An 18538-nucleotide genomic window follows, 5' to 3' on the forward strand; every position below is an offset into this window, starting at 1 on the left:
TTCACTTAACATTAAATAATTCAAGAATATTGTAATGTTAAAGAGAGGAGCGGGAAAGGAAGTAGATAGACACATACTTGTGGATCCCGCCCAGTTGGTTACCGTAACCTTATCAATAGGCAATTTTATTTGTGACCGAGGACACAAAAACGGAAATCTTCATAGATCACCGTAGTGGGTAGAAGATAATTCTAGCAGAGATTGCCTGCGAGGTGTATCAAGGACTGAGACCACTCAGACCCTTAGGGTAAAGGGGTAGCAGGAGACCCCATATAGATTTAGGTTCCGGCAACCAACCGTGCTAAGACACGCACAGTATGCTGGAAATTTGTAATATACAAGAAGGCAGCACAGCCACTAATAGAACGGTAAGACAATACCTATCCATCGGAGTAGCCAAGCTATCTGGTTGCAGTGTAGGGCTATCGGCATGTAGCCGACAGCTAGTAGAAGGGGTGCAAGTCCCTTGGTGCTTCCGGGGGGCGCCGGCAGACCGGAGGCACGACGGATGCCGCTCCAGCTGGGTTTATGGCATTAAGGTAGACACATTGAGGATTCAGGCATAATGCCAGCTTGGCGGCTCCGCGGCTTGGTGACCAGTTCATAAGATAAGGCAGAATTGGTTAGTATACCCAGACCGCCGGCAATCAATGCCGGCACGCCGGAGGCCGGCCCGAAGGACGGACAACCGAAACTAGGTAATGGATGGGTGGGCCATCGGCTGTACGCCGACGGAAGGCGGCAGCCCTCCGGCACACGGAAGGCTGGCGACTTAGGGGAGGGAGGGTATCTCAAGAATGTGTCACCAAGGGAAGGGCGGTATCGCCGGCAGTAGAGGCGGCAAGGGACCGGCACCAGGATAGGTAGAGAGACAGATAAGGAGGGATTGGAGGGGTAAGATCACATACCCCTCTGGCATCCCACCTGAGTGAGTGTACTTATGATAGAAGTGGGTCCTATCATCCAATGGCAGGGGGCCTGCAGTCGGCCGGGTGCCAGGGTAACCCAAGGGAGGGTTAGGGTACACCCAAGAGGGGGGAACCCCTGTTGGACAAATCACTTCCAGTGGCTAACCCCATAGGACGCTATGAAGGGTATATGTACCAGAGCGGCCTGCTCAACAGGAGATCAAGATAGCCCTATCGCTCCACCCGAAGGAGGAGTTGTAGGACTAGGGACAGATATGTATAGGCTAGCCTATGTATAGGCTAGTCTATGCCAAGGGATAGGTGGGGAGGGAGAAGAAGAGGGGTCTTCCATAGGGGAGGCTCTGTACAAGAACGGCCACCAAGGAAGGGAGGACGCTCCCTAGCCTAGGGTAGGTAACCTGAATGAGAACGGTGCACGAGTACCGTCTCAAAGTATAACAGTACAGAACTAGCCCCCCCCCCCAAGGCCTAACCTAGATAAGGAGTGTTAAATGCCAAGCTAGGTAGGCTGAAAGACACATTGCAAGTTGCATGGAAGGTTAAGCAACCTAACCGAAGCAACTGAGGAAGGACAGGCCATTCCTCTTTCTCGGACGCAACCCTAAGGGGGGATCATTCCCTTAGGGAGGACAGAGAAGCGATAAATACTCTGATTACGGACATGATCCCCCTATATAGAAGGGGGAGCATGGCCACACAGAGGGAACGCCCGTAGGCAGGGTATGAAGGGAGCATATAGGTGTTCCTACATTTAGGTTAGGTTAGAAAGGCACAAAATCAAACCAGTCCCCTATATGGTCCCTGAAGGCAAAATACACTTGCATCACAGTAAACAGTATGATAAATAATGCCACTATCTTCATAACTTAACCTAGGATCACTGGAATATATCATGTATGAACACTGGTGCTAGGCAATCTGGCCTAGGGGCTAAGCTAGCAATCTAGTATGGGGTCAGGCGATGACCGGATAATAGAGCGTTAAAACACGATATATGAAGTTCCTAGCTATGAAGACTAAATAACTAACAATATCAATTAGTTAAGAGGCCGGAAAAAGCTGTTCTGACTAGCTAAATAAGGCATGCAAGAGAACAGCGACTCCATAAAATGGCGTGTCCGGTAGCAGCACAGCTCCGCCAGAAAACACGAAATATCACGAAAAGCATAAGTTACTTTACGGCCAGAGCTTATTTAAACAATACTGGGACCTGGTACTCAACTTCCAGAAGAAGGCAAGGCCGAAGGTAGCGACATTACGAAGATGCAAGCCGATAAAAAACGCACAAGGGGAAATCCGTCTATGCAAGGCAGCTACAAGCAGAAGGACGAGGACGGACGTGACGTCATTTAGCAATGGCGCCCGTTTGTTTACGTTTCGAGTACCAAAAGTAGCCACGGACGAGTGTAACTGTGGAACGGCTCCCCAGTTATTCTCCGCCCCTCCATATCGAAGTGTTAACTCTATATGGGGTGCAGATAGCTATGTGGCGTGTTAATACATGCGTCCCCTGTTGTTATACGATGTCTTGAAGGGAAACCTTTAGGATACTCGCTCCAGAAGTAAGAATTCTGTGATAACCTGTGGTTTAATTCTCTGGGAATATCCTTGTAGTCAATATACCCAAGGAAGCTACCAAAAAGGAACCTGCCATCAGGACGTCATGGCTTGAGCCCAAAAACTCGCTATACTAAATTATTTTAAAGATGTGTTTGAGATGGTATTGAAGACAATGTTTAAACTTTAAATACTAGTTTGTATAGACCAAATGAATCTATATGTATTAACCCTTTTACCCCCAGGCTATTTGGAACTTTCCAACCCTTAACCCCCAGGCATTTTTTTTTTCAAGCACATTTTGCAATATATATTTTTTAGATTGCTCTAACAGCCTTAATTTTCGTCTTAGACAGGTCAGGTTGGTCTCATTCTTTTGGAAAATGCCTGAAGTTTCTCATAAAGTTATCAAAAATATGCAAAAAAAAAAAATGTAAATAGCAGTTTTATGCAAGGACGTACCAGTATGTCCATGGTGGTAAAGGGATGAGTTTTATGAAATGTAACAGTACGTCCATTGGGGGTAAAAGGGTTAATAGAAATTCATGCCACTTGTCTCCATATGCACAATAGAATTTTAGTCTAACAGTAAAGGAAGATATGGTTATATAGGTGTATATACTGTCAACTTTTTTTTCTGTCATCTAAGAACTTGAAGTAAACTGGTTTTAAGACTTTTCAGTGGGAGTTGAATTTGAAAGGCAAAGCATAATATATTTCCTTTTTCAAATTGTGATAATGAGGAAGCTGTTGTTACCAGGTACATATACTGTAAATTATTATGATTTAGGATTTGATTTTGTTAAAAAAAAAGCAACATGAAATTTTTTACTGTATTAGGAAGTTTAGTTTAATTTTTTTGAAAAGTAATATTCAATGTAATAATAAATTCTTGAAGGAATCATAAAGTGTTAACCTTTTCCACAAGACTTGGAATAAAGTTTAGAGAAAATGTTGTGGAAACAAATTCAGTATAATTTCTATGGACACCATTTTTCTTAAAGGCCCATTACTTATAAGTATTTCATAGAAGGGGAGCAAAATGACATTTGTAAATCCTTTTTAGGAATCCTTAAGAGTCCTTAGGAGATAGGATATAGAATAATACTATTTGTAGCCTCCCAAGTATAAAATTTACAAGATATTCAAATTATTAAAGCAAGACTTTTTTTTTCAGGCAATGATGATAAGCCGATTTCAAAGGTAGCACGAAGAACCGCAAGTTACCGATGACTTAAAAGTTGAGCCTCCGTAATAGCTACAAGGATGTGGTGCGTTTACTAATGTCGAAGATAGAAGATGTATTAAGACATTTCCTTTTGCCGTCAGTTGATTAGTGGATAATGAACTATGCCTTACTCGAGAGAACAAGTTTCAAGTTATGGCAAAACTCTCTCTCATGAATCCTGTTGAAATTCTTTGGTGTGGTGTTTTGTCGACGCGATGTCCCTATCATCATAATCGGCTTTTATTCATCAGTGTAATACTATAGTCAATTTCTTTTAGTGAGGCATATTTGCACCGACTCGCAGCGGTGCCCTTTTAGCTCGGAAAAGTTTCCTGATAGCTGATTGGTTGGACAAGATAATTCTAACCAATCAGCGATCAGGAAACTTTTCAGAGCTAAAAGGGCACTGTTGCAAGTCGGTGCAAATCTGCCTCGTTAAAAGAAATGGACTATAGTGAACGGAACAAAAGCCATGAGTATATTCTTAATGATGTTCAATGTTAACTAGCGTAGAAACATTTTAATAAGTTTGCAAAGATAAAAAGAAATAATTGTAGATAGAAGTTTTACACCTGATCTGTATTGCTGGTAAAAATAGATCCAGCTAAAGCTTATAATAAGGGGTTTCAGTGCTACTTACCTCAAACAACACAGTGAAATCATAAGGACCAATAGAAGCAATTTAGTTACTTATATAGGTTGAGAAAAGACTTTGATTAGGAATTTTCTGGTGATCTGGGTTAAACATGAAAATTGTATTGTGAAGTATTGATTATTAAAATTTGTTTAATGGAATGTGTAGAACTTTATTCTAGCATTTATCGGAAATTTAAGAACTGAATGTAAGGATTAGTGCACATACAGAATCTGAATGTAGAGATAATATAATGTAATGTCTTACTTATTTGTAGAGTATTGTACAATCTTGAGTCAAGATGTAGGTTAGGAGAGTGGGCCATAAATGTACTTTGTCCTTATCAGCGAACACTTTGGGTGTACATATTGATGCAAATATTGTTAATTACTGTTCAAATAGAAATTTTACCCAGAACACCAGTTAAACCTGTATTATTGAATTCCATATAATGTGCAGTTTGACATAATCAATTGTTTCTTGAGAAATATACATTTGTTCCTATGCGGTACTAACCCTCAGTCCTTTAGTAATGTACCTCTTGCTATAGACTCTGTCACTGTGTGATATTCAAAATCCGTAATGTATTGATTATAGATCCATCCAAATTCCATATTGTTCCATTCATCAAACAAAGGTGGGACTTACTCAGTCACGGCGATTGCTATTCGAAGTATAATTGTTCATACCTTGGGAGATCAGACAAATAAGACAAATGAAAGATTAAACTTTCTATTGAAAGCCTTTCAACAGGTTTGTCTTGGATGATGAGGATGCTTCAGCACACTGTCGTCATTGAGGAAGAACGTCATGGTCCCGAGTTTGAGGCAGACAAGGACAAGTTTATTAATGTCTCTTGAATAGATTTTACTTCTCATATTTACATGTTAATACATTTTTCTCAAAAGATCTAATGAAACTAAAGATAACAGCTGTTTTTATTATAAAATGTGATCTTTAAATCCATTTATATTTTTAAAGATTTAATGAAACTATTTTTTTTATTATGAAATGTGTTCTTTAAATCCATTTCAATACTGTATTATTTCTTTATTTTGACTTCCAAGGTGCAGATTTATTTCATAGGATGTTGCTAGATATGTCATCTTTGAATTTCGCTGGTATGAAAGTTCTCGCCAACGCAGAAAATCTATGTTCACGCAGTCATAAATTTGCACATTTCCAATTTCAGCTATAGTATTGCTCCCAAACCAAATCATTAAACATAACGTGTCCATAATCATTCGCTGTTATGTGGATATATGTCAGAGCGGTGTGTTTGGTAATAACGAACTGACATGTCCACTATTATAGTAATATGGTTGAATTCACTCTGAAATGGAACTTAAAAAAGATATTGTCTGAGGTTTTTCAAAAGGGGGACTGTAATTATAATGTCATACACATGCTGTAAGGATTTGTCACAAGCGCTAATGATGAGGTCATACATACACTGAAAGGAATTGTCACAAAAGTGCATATTAGTAGTTTATTAGTACAAGAAAACATATCAATTGTTGTCTTAAATGTTATCTGTTACTGATTGGCAATAAAAAGAAAAAAGTTTCAATTAATTTTTGGTATGTACGCTATGTTATATCATTACTGTAGTCTGTTTCAAAACACGGATGACAAAGTAGATCATTACATGTTCACTTTTGAATGAGAAATGAAAAAATAAAAGGAATATAAAATTATTAAATCAAAGCATCATCATGAGTGAGGGCCAAAGAAGTTAAGTATTCAGTTAAATCATAAGTGGGAGCCAAAATGCTGTCCATTTTTCGGGTGTTAGTGTTATAATGGCGCTGACTTATATCTGGACAAAATATCTTGCCTGAAATAAGCTAAAATTCTTCCTGCGCGAATAAAACTTTCATTTACCAGTTGATCAACCAAAGTGCACTCGAGTGTCATAGGAAGAATGTGTTGCTTGTCTATTGTATGCACAAAAAGAAAACATGGTTCCATGACTAATTGCGTGAGGTTGCAGAGTTATAGGTCCTACTAGCCTATGAAAAGGTTTTAGATCAAATACCATCAGTCTAGGTAATGGACAATAATGATATGTGGTGTTCTTCCCAACAGCACATCATTTACCCAGCCATCGCTTACAGCTGACGACTTATGAACCGCCGTCCAACCTTTCGTAAATCGCCTGCTATGCGAGAATCTCTTGCAGTTCGACAATCGCCTGCTCCTTCAACCTCTTGCAAATCGCTGGCTACGTGAGAATTGCTTGCAGTTCGGTAAGTGCCTGATCTTCCATCTTCCTCTTGGAAAGCGCCTGTTACGTGTGAGCCACTCGCAGCTCAACAATCGCCTGCTGTTCCAGCTGTTCGGAAATTGCCTACTCATTGCCGTCGAGAACATTGATCTCTTACCTGACAGCGTTCACACGCCTTGCGTAAGCCTTCACCCTCTGGAGACTCTCCCACTTACCGCTCAAGAAGCCAAAGCAATTCCAGACCATCCGAATGTGAACACCTATCTGTGCCTGAATCGCTTCAACACAAATCGTCGATCAGCTGTCATCCTTCCCGTTCAGCATTGAATGAATCATCTGCTTGTGAGTGGTTGACCCACCGCCCTTTCTCTCTTCATCGGTAACCATCGATCCTGCGAATTTGCGGCATCACGTGTCAACACTTGGACATTCTCCTACTTGATAACCATCGCTTCATTACCAGGCCTCACGTCAGTGATCGGAGATTCAGCGACGTTCCCGAACGCGTCAGCGGCCGTCACTTGTCCAACACGTGACCGCAAAGGTAAGCGTTCATCCTCATCCAAGCAAGGATCATCGGCTACAGCCACCAAAAGCGGTGTTTTTAGCCACAAAGAAATGTAAGGTTGTTATAGAATGTTCACTGTCGCCGTATTCCCCTCCCGGAAAATGCATAACGATGCGACCGCTGGGAAGGAGGAAGAGGGCAAGTTTCAGGGGTTTAAAATCTCAAAACTGCAAGGACCTAGGAAGGAACCATCGTCTTTAGTACCGAAGTTCCTGTTGGGGATGAAGACTCCTCGTAAGGACCCTTCGACCTATATCCCTTGAGGGAAAGTATCAGATAGCACTTCCTTGAACAAGCAGCCGTGGTTCATCACCTTGGTCAGGGCTGTGACCCAGGCAGGCCTTCGTCCCTCTGCTTCCTGCGCGACCTGCGAAAGCTCCGCGGACTTTCTCTTGGGGTGTTCTCGGTTTTAACCGACCCAGGACAACAGACCACGACAGCTTCTCACCTGAAGAGGAAGAGAGGAACTTCTGACACTTCCATCATTGATGGTCAAGCTGACTCCGGTCAGGGCTCCAAAATTGGAGATTTCCAGTGGTAAACCCAGCATTGTCTCTACCTACCAGTGCCTCACCCACTGACCTGAGAAGCTCTCAGAGGCAAGAGTCATTTTCAGACTCCTCTTCCGTCACCGACGGAAAAACCCCACGAAGGGAACTCCTTGTAGAGTGTCCCAGTTCTCTTCAGGCTAACAAGGTCTTTACATCGAGACCTTTGGTCTTGGAAACCCTGTTTCCTCTAAAAAGGGAATCTAAGGATTCTAAGACAGCACCAAAATCTTCAACAATGACTCAGAGACCCACAGAGAGGGCCAGGAGCCGAGTCAGCCTTCCTGTTGACAACCGCGACCCACCCCGCAGCGAGACTTTGGCGGTGGATGATGATATCGCTGGCAGCCCAGCCTCAGATGGAGATCAGTGGGAGTCAGAGCATGCCTTTTGGCAAGTTCTGACCGCCATAAGGATCCTCAGTGGGTTACCAGATTCAGAGTCGACCCCTCGAAGGCAAAGACAGTCTTGGACCGTGTCTTAGGCATCCAGAAGCCTCCTAATTCCAGTGCAGCCCTGCCCTGTTCACGGGGTCTGAAGGGTGCTCAGCGTAAGATCGCCTCACAGCTCTCTGATTACTCTGCGTCTTACTGTTTAAACTCATCCGCCAAACTCCTCCCACCTTCTGGTGTCGGCCACAGTAGCTATTATGAGATCCTGTGTGTGTCTTGCTCTACTGTCTCTCTCCATCACTCGCCTTTTCGCGATAGGTCACGTTCATGGAATCAGAGATCGAGAACCAAGAGAAGGTCGCGAAGTACAGGCGACTTCCTGGCTGAATCTTTGGTTGGGATCTGTGGGAATCCTGGTTCAGACCAAAGATTTTTCAAAGGAAAGTACCAGGAAGGCTATGGAGACCTTCTCTCCAGCAGCTGCACCATAAAGAGTTTCTGGCTCTCCAGGTAATGAACCTGTGGGCCAATACCATCTTAAAGCAAAGGGATGCGGTGGCTGAGAGATTCCACCAGCAGGTCCCAAATGCCAAGATCGCTAATTTTGAAAAAAAATTAAAATACACTAGTAAAAAGGTCTTGTATTTACCAATATAATAATATACCCAAAGGATTTTTTAGTTTCCCATAAAACCTAGGGTCGACTTTAAATATTTAAACTCCTACCTCAAAGCAAAGTGAAACTCAGTCACAGGTGTGTGAGGGAGTGATGTAGCAAGCTACCCCCTCCCTACCCCCTGCTAACTAGCAGGATGGTAGTTACCCTCGCTAAATTCTAATGGCTCGTCCTTTCAGCTTCGCCGAAAAGTAATACCCCTAATAAATAGTCAAGGCTTGTATTGTTAGGACAAACCAAAATTACTTTAAAATTTGTCATTTTAATAAGTCTCATATAACTCCATTTGTTGAATTAAAAGCTACAAAATACGAATTGCTTTTGTTCGAAGCAAATTCATTGAAATCATAAAAAGTAGGTTGGAAATCAACCTTTTATAAGGGGGTAGGAATTACTGGTTGTCTCAAAAGTTCTTACCCTTAACAGCTGGCTTTGGTAGCCATTTAGAAAAGTCATTGCCTGCCAGTCTTCTGAAAGGTGGTCGAGACCTGCACAAACTCTATATAGTTTCTTGTAGTGTCCGATACCTCGCCATTCTATTGAGATAGGCATGTGGTATTTGAAGTCATCAGCAGCCATTGTCTGACTCTCCCTGGTTTTAGTTTGGGTGAAAGGGCTATGTTCTTGCCCTTAACAGCTGGTGTTGCTAGCCATTTAGAAAAATCACTGCCTGCCGATCACTTGAAAGGGGTCGAGACCTGCACAAACTCTATATAGTTTCTTGTAGTGTCCGATACCTCGCCGTTCTCTCGAGATAGGCATGTGGTATTTGAAGAAGTCAGTAGTTCTACCTACTGAGTCATCAACAGCCATTGTCTGACTCTCCATGGTTCTAGTTTGGGGGAAAGAGCTATGTTCTTGCCCTTAACAGCTGGTTTTGCTAGCCATTTAGAAAAATCACTGACTGCCAATCATTTGAAAGGGGTCGAGACCTGCTCAAACTCTGTAGTTTCTTGTAGTGTCCGATACCTCGCCGTTCTTTTGAGATAGGCATGTGGTATTTGAAGTCAATAGGTCATTAGCAGCCAGTGTCTGACTTTCCCTGGTACTAGCTTTGGGTGTAGAGCTATGGCACTAATAGGTTTATATGGTCAGTCTTTAGGGCATTGTCCTTTTAGGCTATTGTCACTGTGCCTTACCTCTACCCTTCATGAACATTCTTTAAACTGGTTTATCATTGGGAATATAATAATCCTATAATTTGTTCCAAACATGGTGCCTCCTTCAAATTTGTAGTCCCTTTTTTATATTGATATTTGTGCTTGAAGGCAAAATGTGTTCTCAGTGCTCTAGAGTAGGTGGGAAAGCATATCTTTGTCTCTAAACATTGTCATTAAAGAATGAAGTAATCTGACTACAAATCAAAGGTATAGTGGGAAAGTATTGTGAATAATTGAATTACAAAATTTAACATGTAATTAGGGTAGAATTGAAGTTATATGGGAATAATCATTGAAAAGATAGTTAGTCCTTAAGTATAAAGTGATGGAAATATGAGCAGTGGAATTATAAAGTTTAAAATACCAGACGGTAATTCTCTTGCAATATCACTCGCAGAAATATTATACGGTACGAAGCTGCCGAAGGGAACTTCCATCAGGACGACATGGCTCGAGCCCCAAATGGTTAAATATGATTTCAAATGTATACAAGATAATCTTGTTAACATTGAAGAAACTGGTCTCAAGGTATATTAAAATGCCATTAACCAGTACAAGGTATAGGTACTTGTTCCGAAGTTAGCTTTGTCTACATCTTTTCCCACTTCTATTTGGGGTTGATGTTTCTGGTCAGCTTTTTCCATCTACCTCTGTTAGCATTGTAGTTTAATCTGAAAAATAGTAATTGTAGTTTGATTTGAAAATTATCAAAGTAATAAATTATGTTTAACATTACATGAACGTTAAAATCTTGACTTTTATCATAATGGTGTTAAAATGTTTTCACTACAGCTTAAAGAATAATTTTATTTTAAGTAAACGGAGTTGAATATAAATTTTAATACTAAAAATATTCTGTTTTATAAAAAAAAAAAAATAAGGTTTAAGTTTTGGGTAAGTTTTTATAATTTTTTTTTAAAAATAAAATTTCTACTTTTTACTTAATGTAAATTAGTCATTATAGGAAAAGTGTTTTTATATTTGGGTATCTGTTTTTACATTTTTGTTTTTCCCTATTAATACGTAATGCAAAATAGTTGCTGAATAAAAACATTGTAGGTCTGCTGGATAAGGAAGTCTTGCATAACTTTACCGAACTTCTTATATATAGATCGTAATTTTGATTTTATTTCCATGTAGTAGATTGTACAGCGATAAGTAATAGGTTATACAGAGATAAGTAGTAGGTTGTACAGTGATTAGGTGTACAGGGCACAGCCACCCTTTGAGGTACATTACTACCTTGAGAGAGTTATTGGGTCTTTTCACTGGCCAGACAGTACTACATTGGATCTCTCTCTGGTTATGGCTCGTATTTCCTTTGCCTGCATATACACCGAATAGTTTGGTAATCTGTGTTGTCAAGTGTATGACAGAGGAGAATGTGGAAAGAATAGGCCAAACAACGCGGTGACTATTTTCCTCTTGGCAAGGGTAGAAAAGACTTTAGTTATGGTAAGCATCTTTTCTAGGAGGAGGATACTCCAAAATCAAACTATTGTTCTCTTCCCTTGTGCCATAGCCCCAGTACCATGGTCTTCCACTGTCTATAGGTTGAGTTCTTTTGCTTGAGGGTACACTTGGGTGCCCACCTCTATATAATTTCTCTTCCTCTTGTTTATTCGAAGTTTTTATGGTTTATATATGAAAAGTATATTTTAATATTCATCATCCTAATTGTCATCATCATCTCCTCCTACGCCTCAGGTAGATTTTACCGATCGTCTGTCTCTTGAGCTTTTAATTCAATACTTCTCCATTCAATATCTACTTCGTGCTTCATATGGTAGTCCTCAGCCATGTAGGTCAGGGCACTTCCAACTCTTCTAGTGATTTGTGGAGCCCCGCTGAACGTTTGGTGAACTAATCTCTCTTGGGGAGTGCGAAGAGCATGCACAAAACATCCCCATCTACCCCTCATCATGATGTCGTCCACATATGGCACTCAAGCAATCTCTTACACTTTTATTTCTAATCCTGTCCTGCCATTTAACTCTCAAAATTCTTCTAATAAATCTATTGGAGATTGTTTCATTGTCAAACCATGACTCGGCAATATTTATTCCAGGCTTTTTACCGTTTTAATTTCGGATATATTGACGCAAAGGAGTGATATTATGGTCACCAACCCGTAAAAGATAATAACGAAATAGTGTAAAAAAAAATTACGGTTACCTATATTTTACATGCAAGGCTATACCAGAAAATTTTCTTCGCTCGTCAATCCATCGTCTTCTCTACCTTCCCCTGCTTCATTGGCTACCCAATCTGTTATTCTTATGGACCCCCTGTTTCGTTTGCTATCTGGAGGGACCCATTCTGTTATTCTTAATGTCCATCCATTATCTGTCATTCTCATTAATATTGTCACTACTACTGTATAAGGGTTTCGCCCTTAACAAAGGGCTCATCAGGTGGGTTTTGCCTGCTTCTACTTTCAAGGAAAATAGTTGCAGTCTTGGTTCCCACAACCCTTCTCAGCGCTCAACGGAAACCTCAGTTCTACAATGCCAGTGGGACACAGTATACTAGAAGTCAGACTTGTTTTTTCTGCATTTGTTTACCTGACAAAGAAACAGTACAAGTGAATCTTCATCAAGGAATAATGCATATTAAAACAAGAGTGGCTTCTTCCCTCTGCTGAGTCCATCTTGTAGATTATTCCCTTTAGATATGGAAGATCAGAATCAATTTGGCTTCGACTGTGTCTCTCAATGTTTCTTAATCTAGATGGCTGCCATACCCTAGTTCTGGTACTTCTCTTCCACTATTCTAGTACAAGGAATCTTCTTCAAAGGACAAAACTTACTAGAAGAAGTCAGACTTGTTTTTTCTGCATTTGTTCACCTGACAAAGAAACAGTACAAGTGAATCTTCATCAAGGAACAATGCATATTAAAACAAGAGTGGCTTCTTCCCTTTACCGAGTCCATCTTGTAAATTATTCCCTTTAGATGTGGAAGATCAGAATCAATTTGGCTTCGACTGTGTCTCTCAATGTTTCTTAATCTAGATGGCTGCGATACCCTAGTTCTGGTACTTCTCTTCCACTATTCTAGTATAAGGAATCTTCTTCAAAGGACAAAACTTACTAGAAGAAGTCAGCCTTGTTTTTTTCTGCATTTGTTCACTTGACAAAGAAACAGTACAAGTGAATCTTCATCAAGGAACAATGCATATTACAACAAGTGAGGCTTCTTCCCTCTGCTGAGTCCATCTTGTAGATTATTCCCTTTAGATATGGAAGATCAGAATCAATTTTGCTTCAACTGTGTCTCTCAATGTCTCTTAATCTAGATGGCTGCCATACCCTAGTTCTGGTACTTCTCTTCCACTATTCTAGTATAAGGAATCTTCTTCAAAGGACAAAACTTACTAGAAGAAGGCAGACTTGTTTTTTCTGCATTTGTTCACCTGACAAAGAAACAGTACAAGTGAATCTTCATCAAGGAACAATGCATATTAAAACAAGAGTGGCTTCTTCCCTCTGCTGAGTCCATCTTCTAGATTATTCCCTTTAGATATGGAAGATCAGAATCAATTTGGCTTCGACTGTGTATCTCAATGTTTCTTAATCTAGATGGCTGCCATACCCTAGTTCTGTTACTTCTCTTCCACTATTCTAGTACAAGGAATCTTCTTCAAGGGACAAAACTTACTAGAAGAAGTCAGACTTGTTTTTTCTGCATTTGTTCACCTGACAAAGAAACAGTACAAGTGAATCTTCATCAAGGAACAATGCATATTAAAACAAGAGTGGCTTCTTCCCTCTGCTGAGTCCATCTTCTAGATTATTTCCTTTAGATATGGAAGATCAGAATCAATTTGGCTTCGACTGTGTATCTCAATGTTTCTTAATCTAGATGGCTGCCATACCCTAGTTCTGGTACTTCTCTTCCACTATTCTAGTACAAGGAATCTTCCTCAAAGGACAAAACTTACTAGAAGAAGTCAGACATGTTTTTTCTGCATTTGTTCACCTGACAAAGAAACAGTACAAGTGAATCTTCATCAAGGAACAATGCATATTAAAACAAGAGTGGCTTCTTTCCTCTGCTGAGTCCATCTTGTAGATTATTCCCTTTAGATGTGGAAGATCAGAATCAATTTGGCTTTGACTGTCTCTCAATGTTTCTTAATCTAGATGGCTGCCATACCCTAGTTCTGGTACTTCTCTTCCACTATTCTAGTACAAGGAATCTTCTTCAAGGGACAAAACTTACTAGAAGAAATCAGCCTTGTTTTTTCTGCATTTGTTCACCTGACAAAGAAACAGTACAAGTGAATCTTCATCAAGGAACAATGCATATTAAAACAAGAGTGGCTTCTTCCCTTTACTGAGTCCATCTTGTAGATTATACCCTTTAGATGTGGAAGATCAAAATCAATTTGGCTTCAACTGTGTATCTCAATGTTTCTTAATCTAGATGGCTGCCATACCCTAGTTCTGGTACTCCTCTTCCACTATTCTAGTACAAGGAATCTTCTTCAAGGGACAAAACTTACTAGAAGAAATCAGCCTTGTGTTTTCTGCATTTGTTCACCTGACAAAGAAACAGTACAAGTGAATCTTCATCAAGGAACAATGCATATTAAAACAAGAGTGGCTTCTTCCCTTTACTGAGTCCATCTTGTAGGTTATTCCCTTTAGAAATGGAAGATCAGAATCAATTTGGCTTCGACTGTGTATCTCAATGTTTCTTAATATAGATGGCTGCCATACCCTAGTTCTGGTACTTCTCTTCCACTATTCTAGTACAAGGAACCTTCTCCAAGGGACAAAACTTACTAGAAGAAATCAAACTTGTTTTATTTTGCATTTGTTCACCTGACAAAGAAACAGTACAAGTGAATCTTAATCAAGGAACAATGCATATTACAACAAGTGAGGCTTCTTCCCTCTGCTGAGTCCATCTTGTAGATTATTCCCTTTAGGTATGGAAGGCCAGAATCAACTTATCTTCAACTATGTCTCCTAATGTCTCTTAATCTAGATGGTTGCCATACCATAGTTCAGGTACTTCTCTTCCAACTATAATTGAAATACAAATATAGTAGTTATGTTATATATATATATATATATATATATAATATATATAGTATATATATATATATATATATATAATATATATATATAGAGAGAGAGAGAGAGAGAGTATATAGCCGAACTATAAATCCTAGATTTTAAGATACTATCTACTTTCATTTTTACAGTGATATTTTTACTATTCTAACGTAAATCTTACTAACTTTATATCTGAAAATGTATATAATTTATGGAAGATGATATTCTGAAAGGCATTAACTCATAAATTTGCTAAGATGGCATTATAACGAAAAAAAAACATCGTTTTGTTAAATATAATAGTTATCCCTAAATAACTAATTACGTTTTCTAAATAAAAAGATCTACCGTTTTCTTTTTCTTTACTCCGCTGTTCTAGGGGTACCTTGCTTATACAATTCCCTCGTATATATCCATTAAATATTAGATTATATTCAATCGAATATCTTCCGAACTCCTATTATAATTAAATCAATCTATTTTAAGAATTTTTTAGATATATTCTAAGCAATATACCTTAATTTTAGCTAATAAAAAGGCTATATAGAACGCAGCCTATGGGTGGAGGTCTCTGAATGGAATAAAGCAATTCTTTAACCAGGGGGACAACTTGTTGAAAATTGTCCCCAAATCTGGGATTTTTAGATGTTTTAGGGGACATCTAGATTGGGAAATTCTTATACATTTGGTAACTGTAAAACACTACCTAAATACTCATGAATAATTCAGTCTTCAATAAGATTAATTACAATTATAATTTGATTAATATATCTTTCAGAGCACAAACTGAAATCAGAACACACATTGGTTATTAAAATTGAATTTTTACTGTTTGTGGTTTCAAAAATACCATAATTAGAAGTAAATACAGAATGTATTATAATCGTAGAAGATACAAGAGTACATAGTACAGTATTTAGTGGGCTACAGGGTCCAATATTTATTGGGGGACTACCTGGAGAAAATTACTTCTGGTCTAGGGAACTTTTAGGGACCATCTAGGGGATGTCCCTGTGCCAGTGTAGACAGTAGAAGAAGGTTCATTTCTGTCCCAGAGAGGAAGAAGGAAGTCTTGTCTTGTCTTTGAACTTGTGATCCTGCAAACAATGAAGGATTTTCTGGGTAAGGAGAGACACACTTTGCAAGGTTTATTTCTTTTATTATGTTCTCGCTGTTGTTGTATTACATAAAATAAGGTTGATTCTAATGTTATAGGTGTTGTAGGTTACTATGATTGATAGCAAACCATCGAATTTCTGTAAGGGTCTTTTATTGGCGAAGAATTTTTCATGAAAAAACATTTCTCAAAATGCTCTGTTTAGCGTGTGGTAGTAATTCCCTTGATTTCTGAAAGTTTATTAAACGAGATTGTTTCTAGATGTGGCTTTAACTTTCTAATTAACAATAGGGACGGTGTATAACTAGCTGTGTAGTTTGAGTTCTAAGTAGGCATACTGTAATCACCTATAATTGAAGGTTTTTTACTATATAATAGAATGAGGATATTACAAAGCCTGTAGCCGTAGGCCTAGATTTCATAATCCAAATTAAATGTCGAAATAATACTTCCTGTCTATATGGATTTTTTTCCCGTGTTTGAAATAAATGTCGTATCACCGTGAAGTCTGCTCAATGTTTTATCAAAAAATGGCAGAATTGTTTTAATCACATAGGTCTACTTTGATTTAATCTGGTAATTTGTTTAGAGATTCTTTTTCACATTTTTAAAGTTACAAATGTGGTGGTGTTGATTAGATGTTGTGGAAACTGTGTAATTTGGGCAAATTATTTATATTGAAAAAAAGTTTCATTGAGAACCGAGAGTTAAAGGTGAAGTGTTGAAAGTTATTGGTTAGTTGACCAAAATATATTTCAGTAACTCGACATCATTCTTAATTTTACTAATACAAAAGTTAAATTCTTTGTTATACCTCATTATATACATACTGATAATACACAAATCATTCATTTGAATCCAAATACAATACATGGGACAAATATATACAATCATTTTGCTTTTGCGAAACTATCATTCTCTCTTTCCATTAGTTTGAAATTGCTTTGACAGCCACGTCCACCAATTAGTCTCTCTCTCTCTCTCTCTCTCCTCTCTCTCATTCTCTCCTCCTCTCTCTCTCCTCTCTCTCCCTCTCTCCCTCTCCTCTCTCTCTCTCTCTCTTCTCCTCTCCTCTCTCTCCTCAGTATCGAATCCATTGAAATATTAAATATTCGGAAGTGTATCCCAAGATATAAGTTATTTTTAAGTTTAGATTAAGTCAGCTCAGCACATATGCACTTACACAGAAGTAAGTGGTTGGTAGAATAATGGCTTAATTTGATCTTTAAGGGACTCTATACCACCAATGCTTTGAAATTCAGTCTAAATCAAAGTAGGAAATTACAGTGATAAAAGTGCAAGTAGAAACATGGCTTTTTTGTTTAGATTTTTAGAAAAATATTATTGGGAAAACCTTTATAGAGACTATTTTTTATGCAACTTTTTTCTCATATTCCAATAGAAGACGTATAATTACCTCATTGGTAATGACTAATTATCTCTTACTGTAAAGGGGGATGGGGTTCCTTGCCTATTTTTCTACCAACCAGACGGAACTGGGTTTTCTGCATATTTGTCCCTCAGTTGAAGATGGCTGGGCCTATTCTTGTCAGTGAATTTTCCAAAAAGTTCTTTTTTTAACTGAAAATGGGAAGCCTTATTTAGTGATTAATGCCAACGGTCTTTATTCAGTATCAAGGTAAAAAGTTGAATTAATTTTGTTACCTAAGTGATGATTACCTTCATGGGGAAATTACTGGTGTCATTATCATTTGATATTAAAACCTTTTCATTAGTGACCTGCATGATTGCTTAAATCTTCAACACTGAAAGACATACTTTGTTGACTAAGCAACTTGAATTGAAGGTGGAACTTTAACTCTGTAATAATTTGCAGAAAAAATGCAGAACTGTATATGTTACATGATCAGTGCTTTGTTTTTTAACAACTATAGAATTAATGGAGATGCTACTACAATTATAGTTTTAATCTAACAACGTATATATTCTTTATAACTTAATTGTTCACATTTGAAAATTGTGGTAAAGAACGACTCTTTAAATGGTTGAGCATTGGTTTCCACAATCGTAGGGTGTAAGCTGTAACATCTTCATTTCAAGTTACAATTAACGAATCAAATTCACATTACGTCTTTGTTACATCATTTTTGCGTTTCTCATTTTGGTGTGTGAGTAGTTTTTTTTTTTTTTAATCCTGCGACAGTAAATGGCTTCTCACACAGTAGGGCTCATACATGAACTCTGCTTTTAGGGCTAAATTATAGTAATCTTTTATGTTATGTGTAAATATTAATCTGACTAATGATAAATTATAAACCACATCAGGAAAAACCAATCTTGAAATATCTGTTTATATAAAACATGTATTTGTAAAAAACGAACTTATAAACTGTATATTTTCTTAAAAGTAAAAAAAAAAAAAGAAAAACAAGAGGGCTGTTTTTCTGCTCCTGTCACACAGGGCCTAAGCTACAAT

The sequence above is a fragment of the Palaemon carinicauda genome, chromosome 25 (assembly GCF_036898095.1).
Source record: "Palaemon carinicauda isolate YSFRI2023 chromosome 25, ASM3689809v2, whole genome shotgun sequence".
In the NCBI taxonomy this organism is placed as follows: domain Eukaryota; kingdom Metazoa; phylum Arthropoda; class Malacostraca; order Decapoda; family Palaemonidae; genus Palaemon; species Palaemon carinicauda.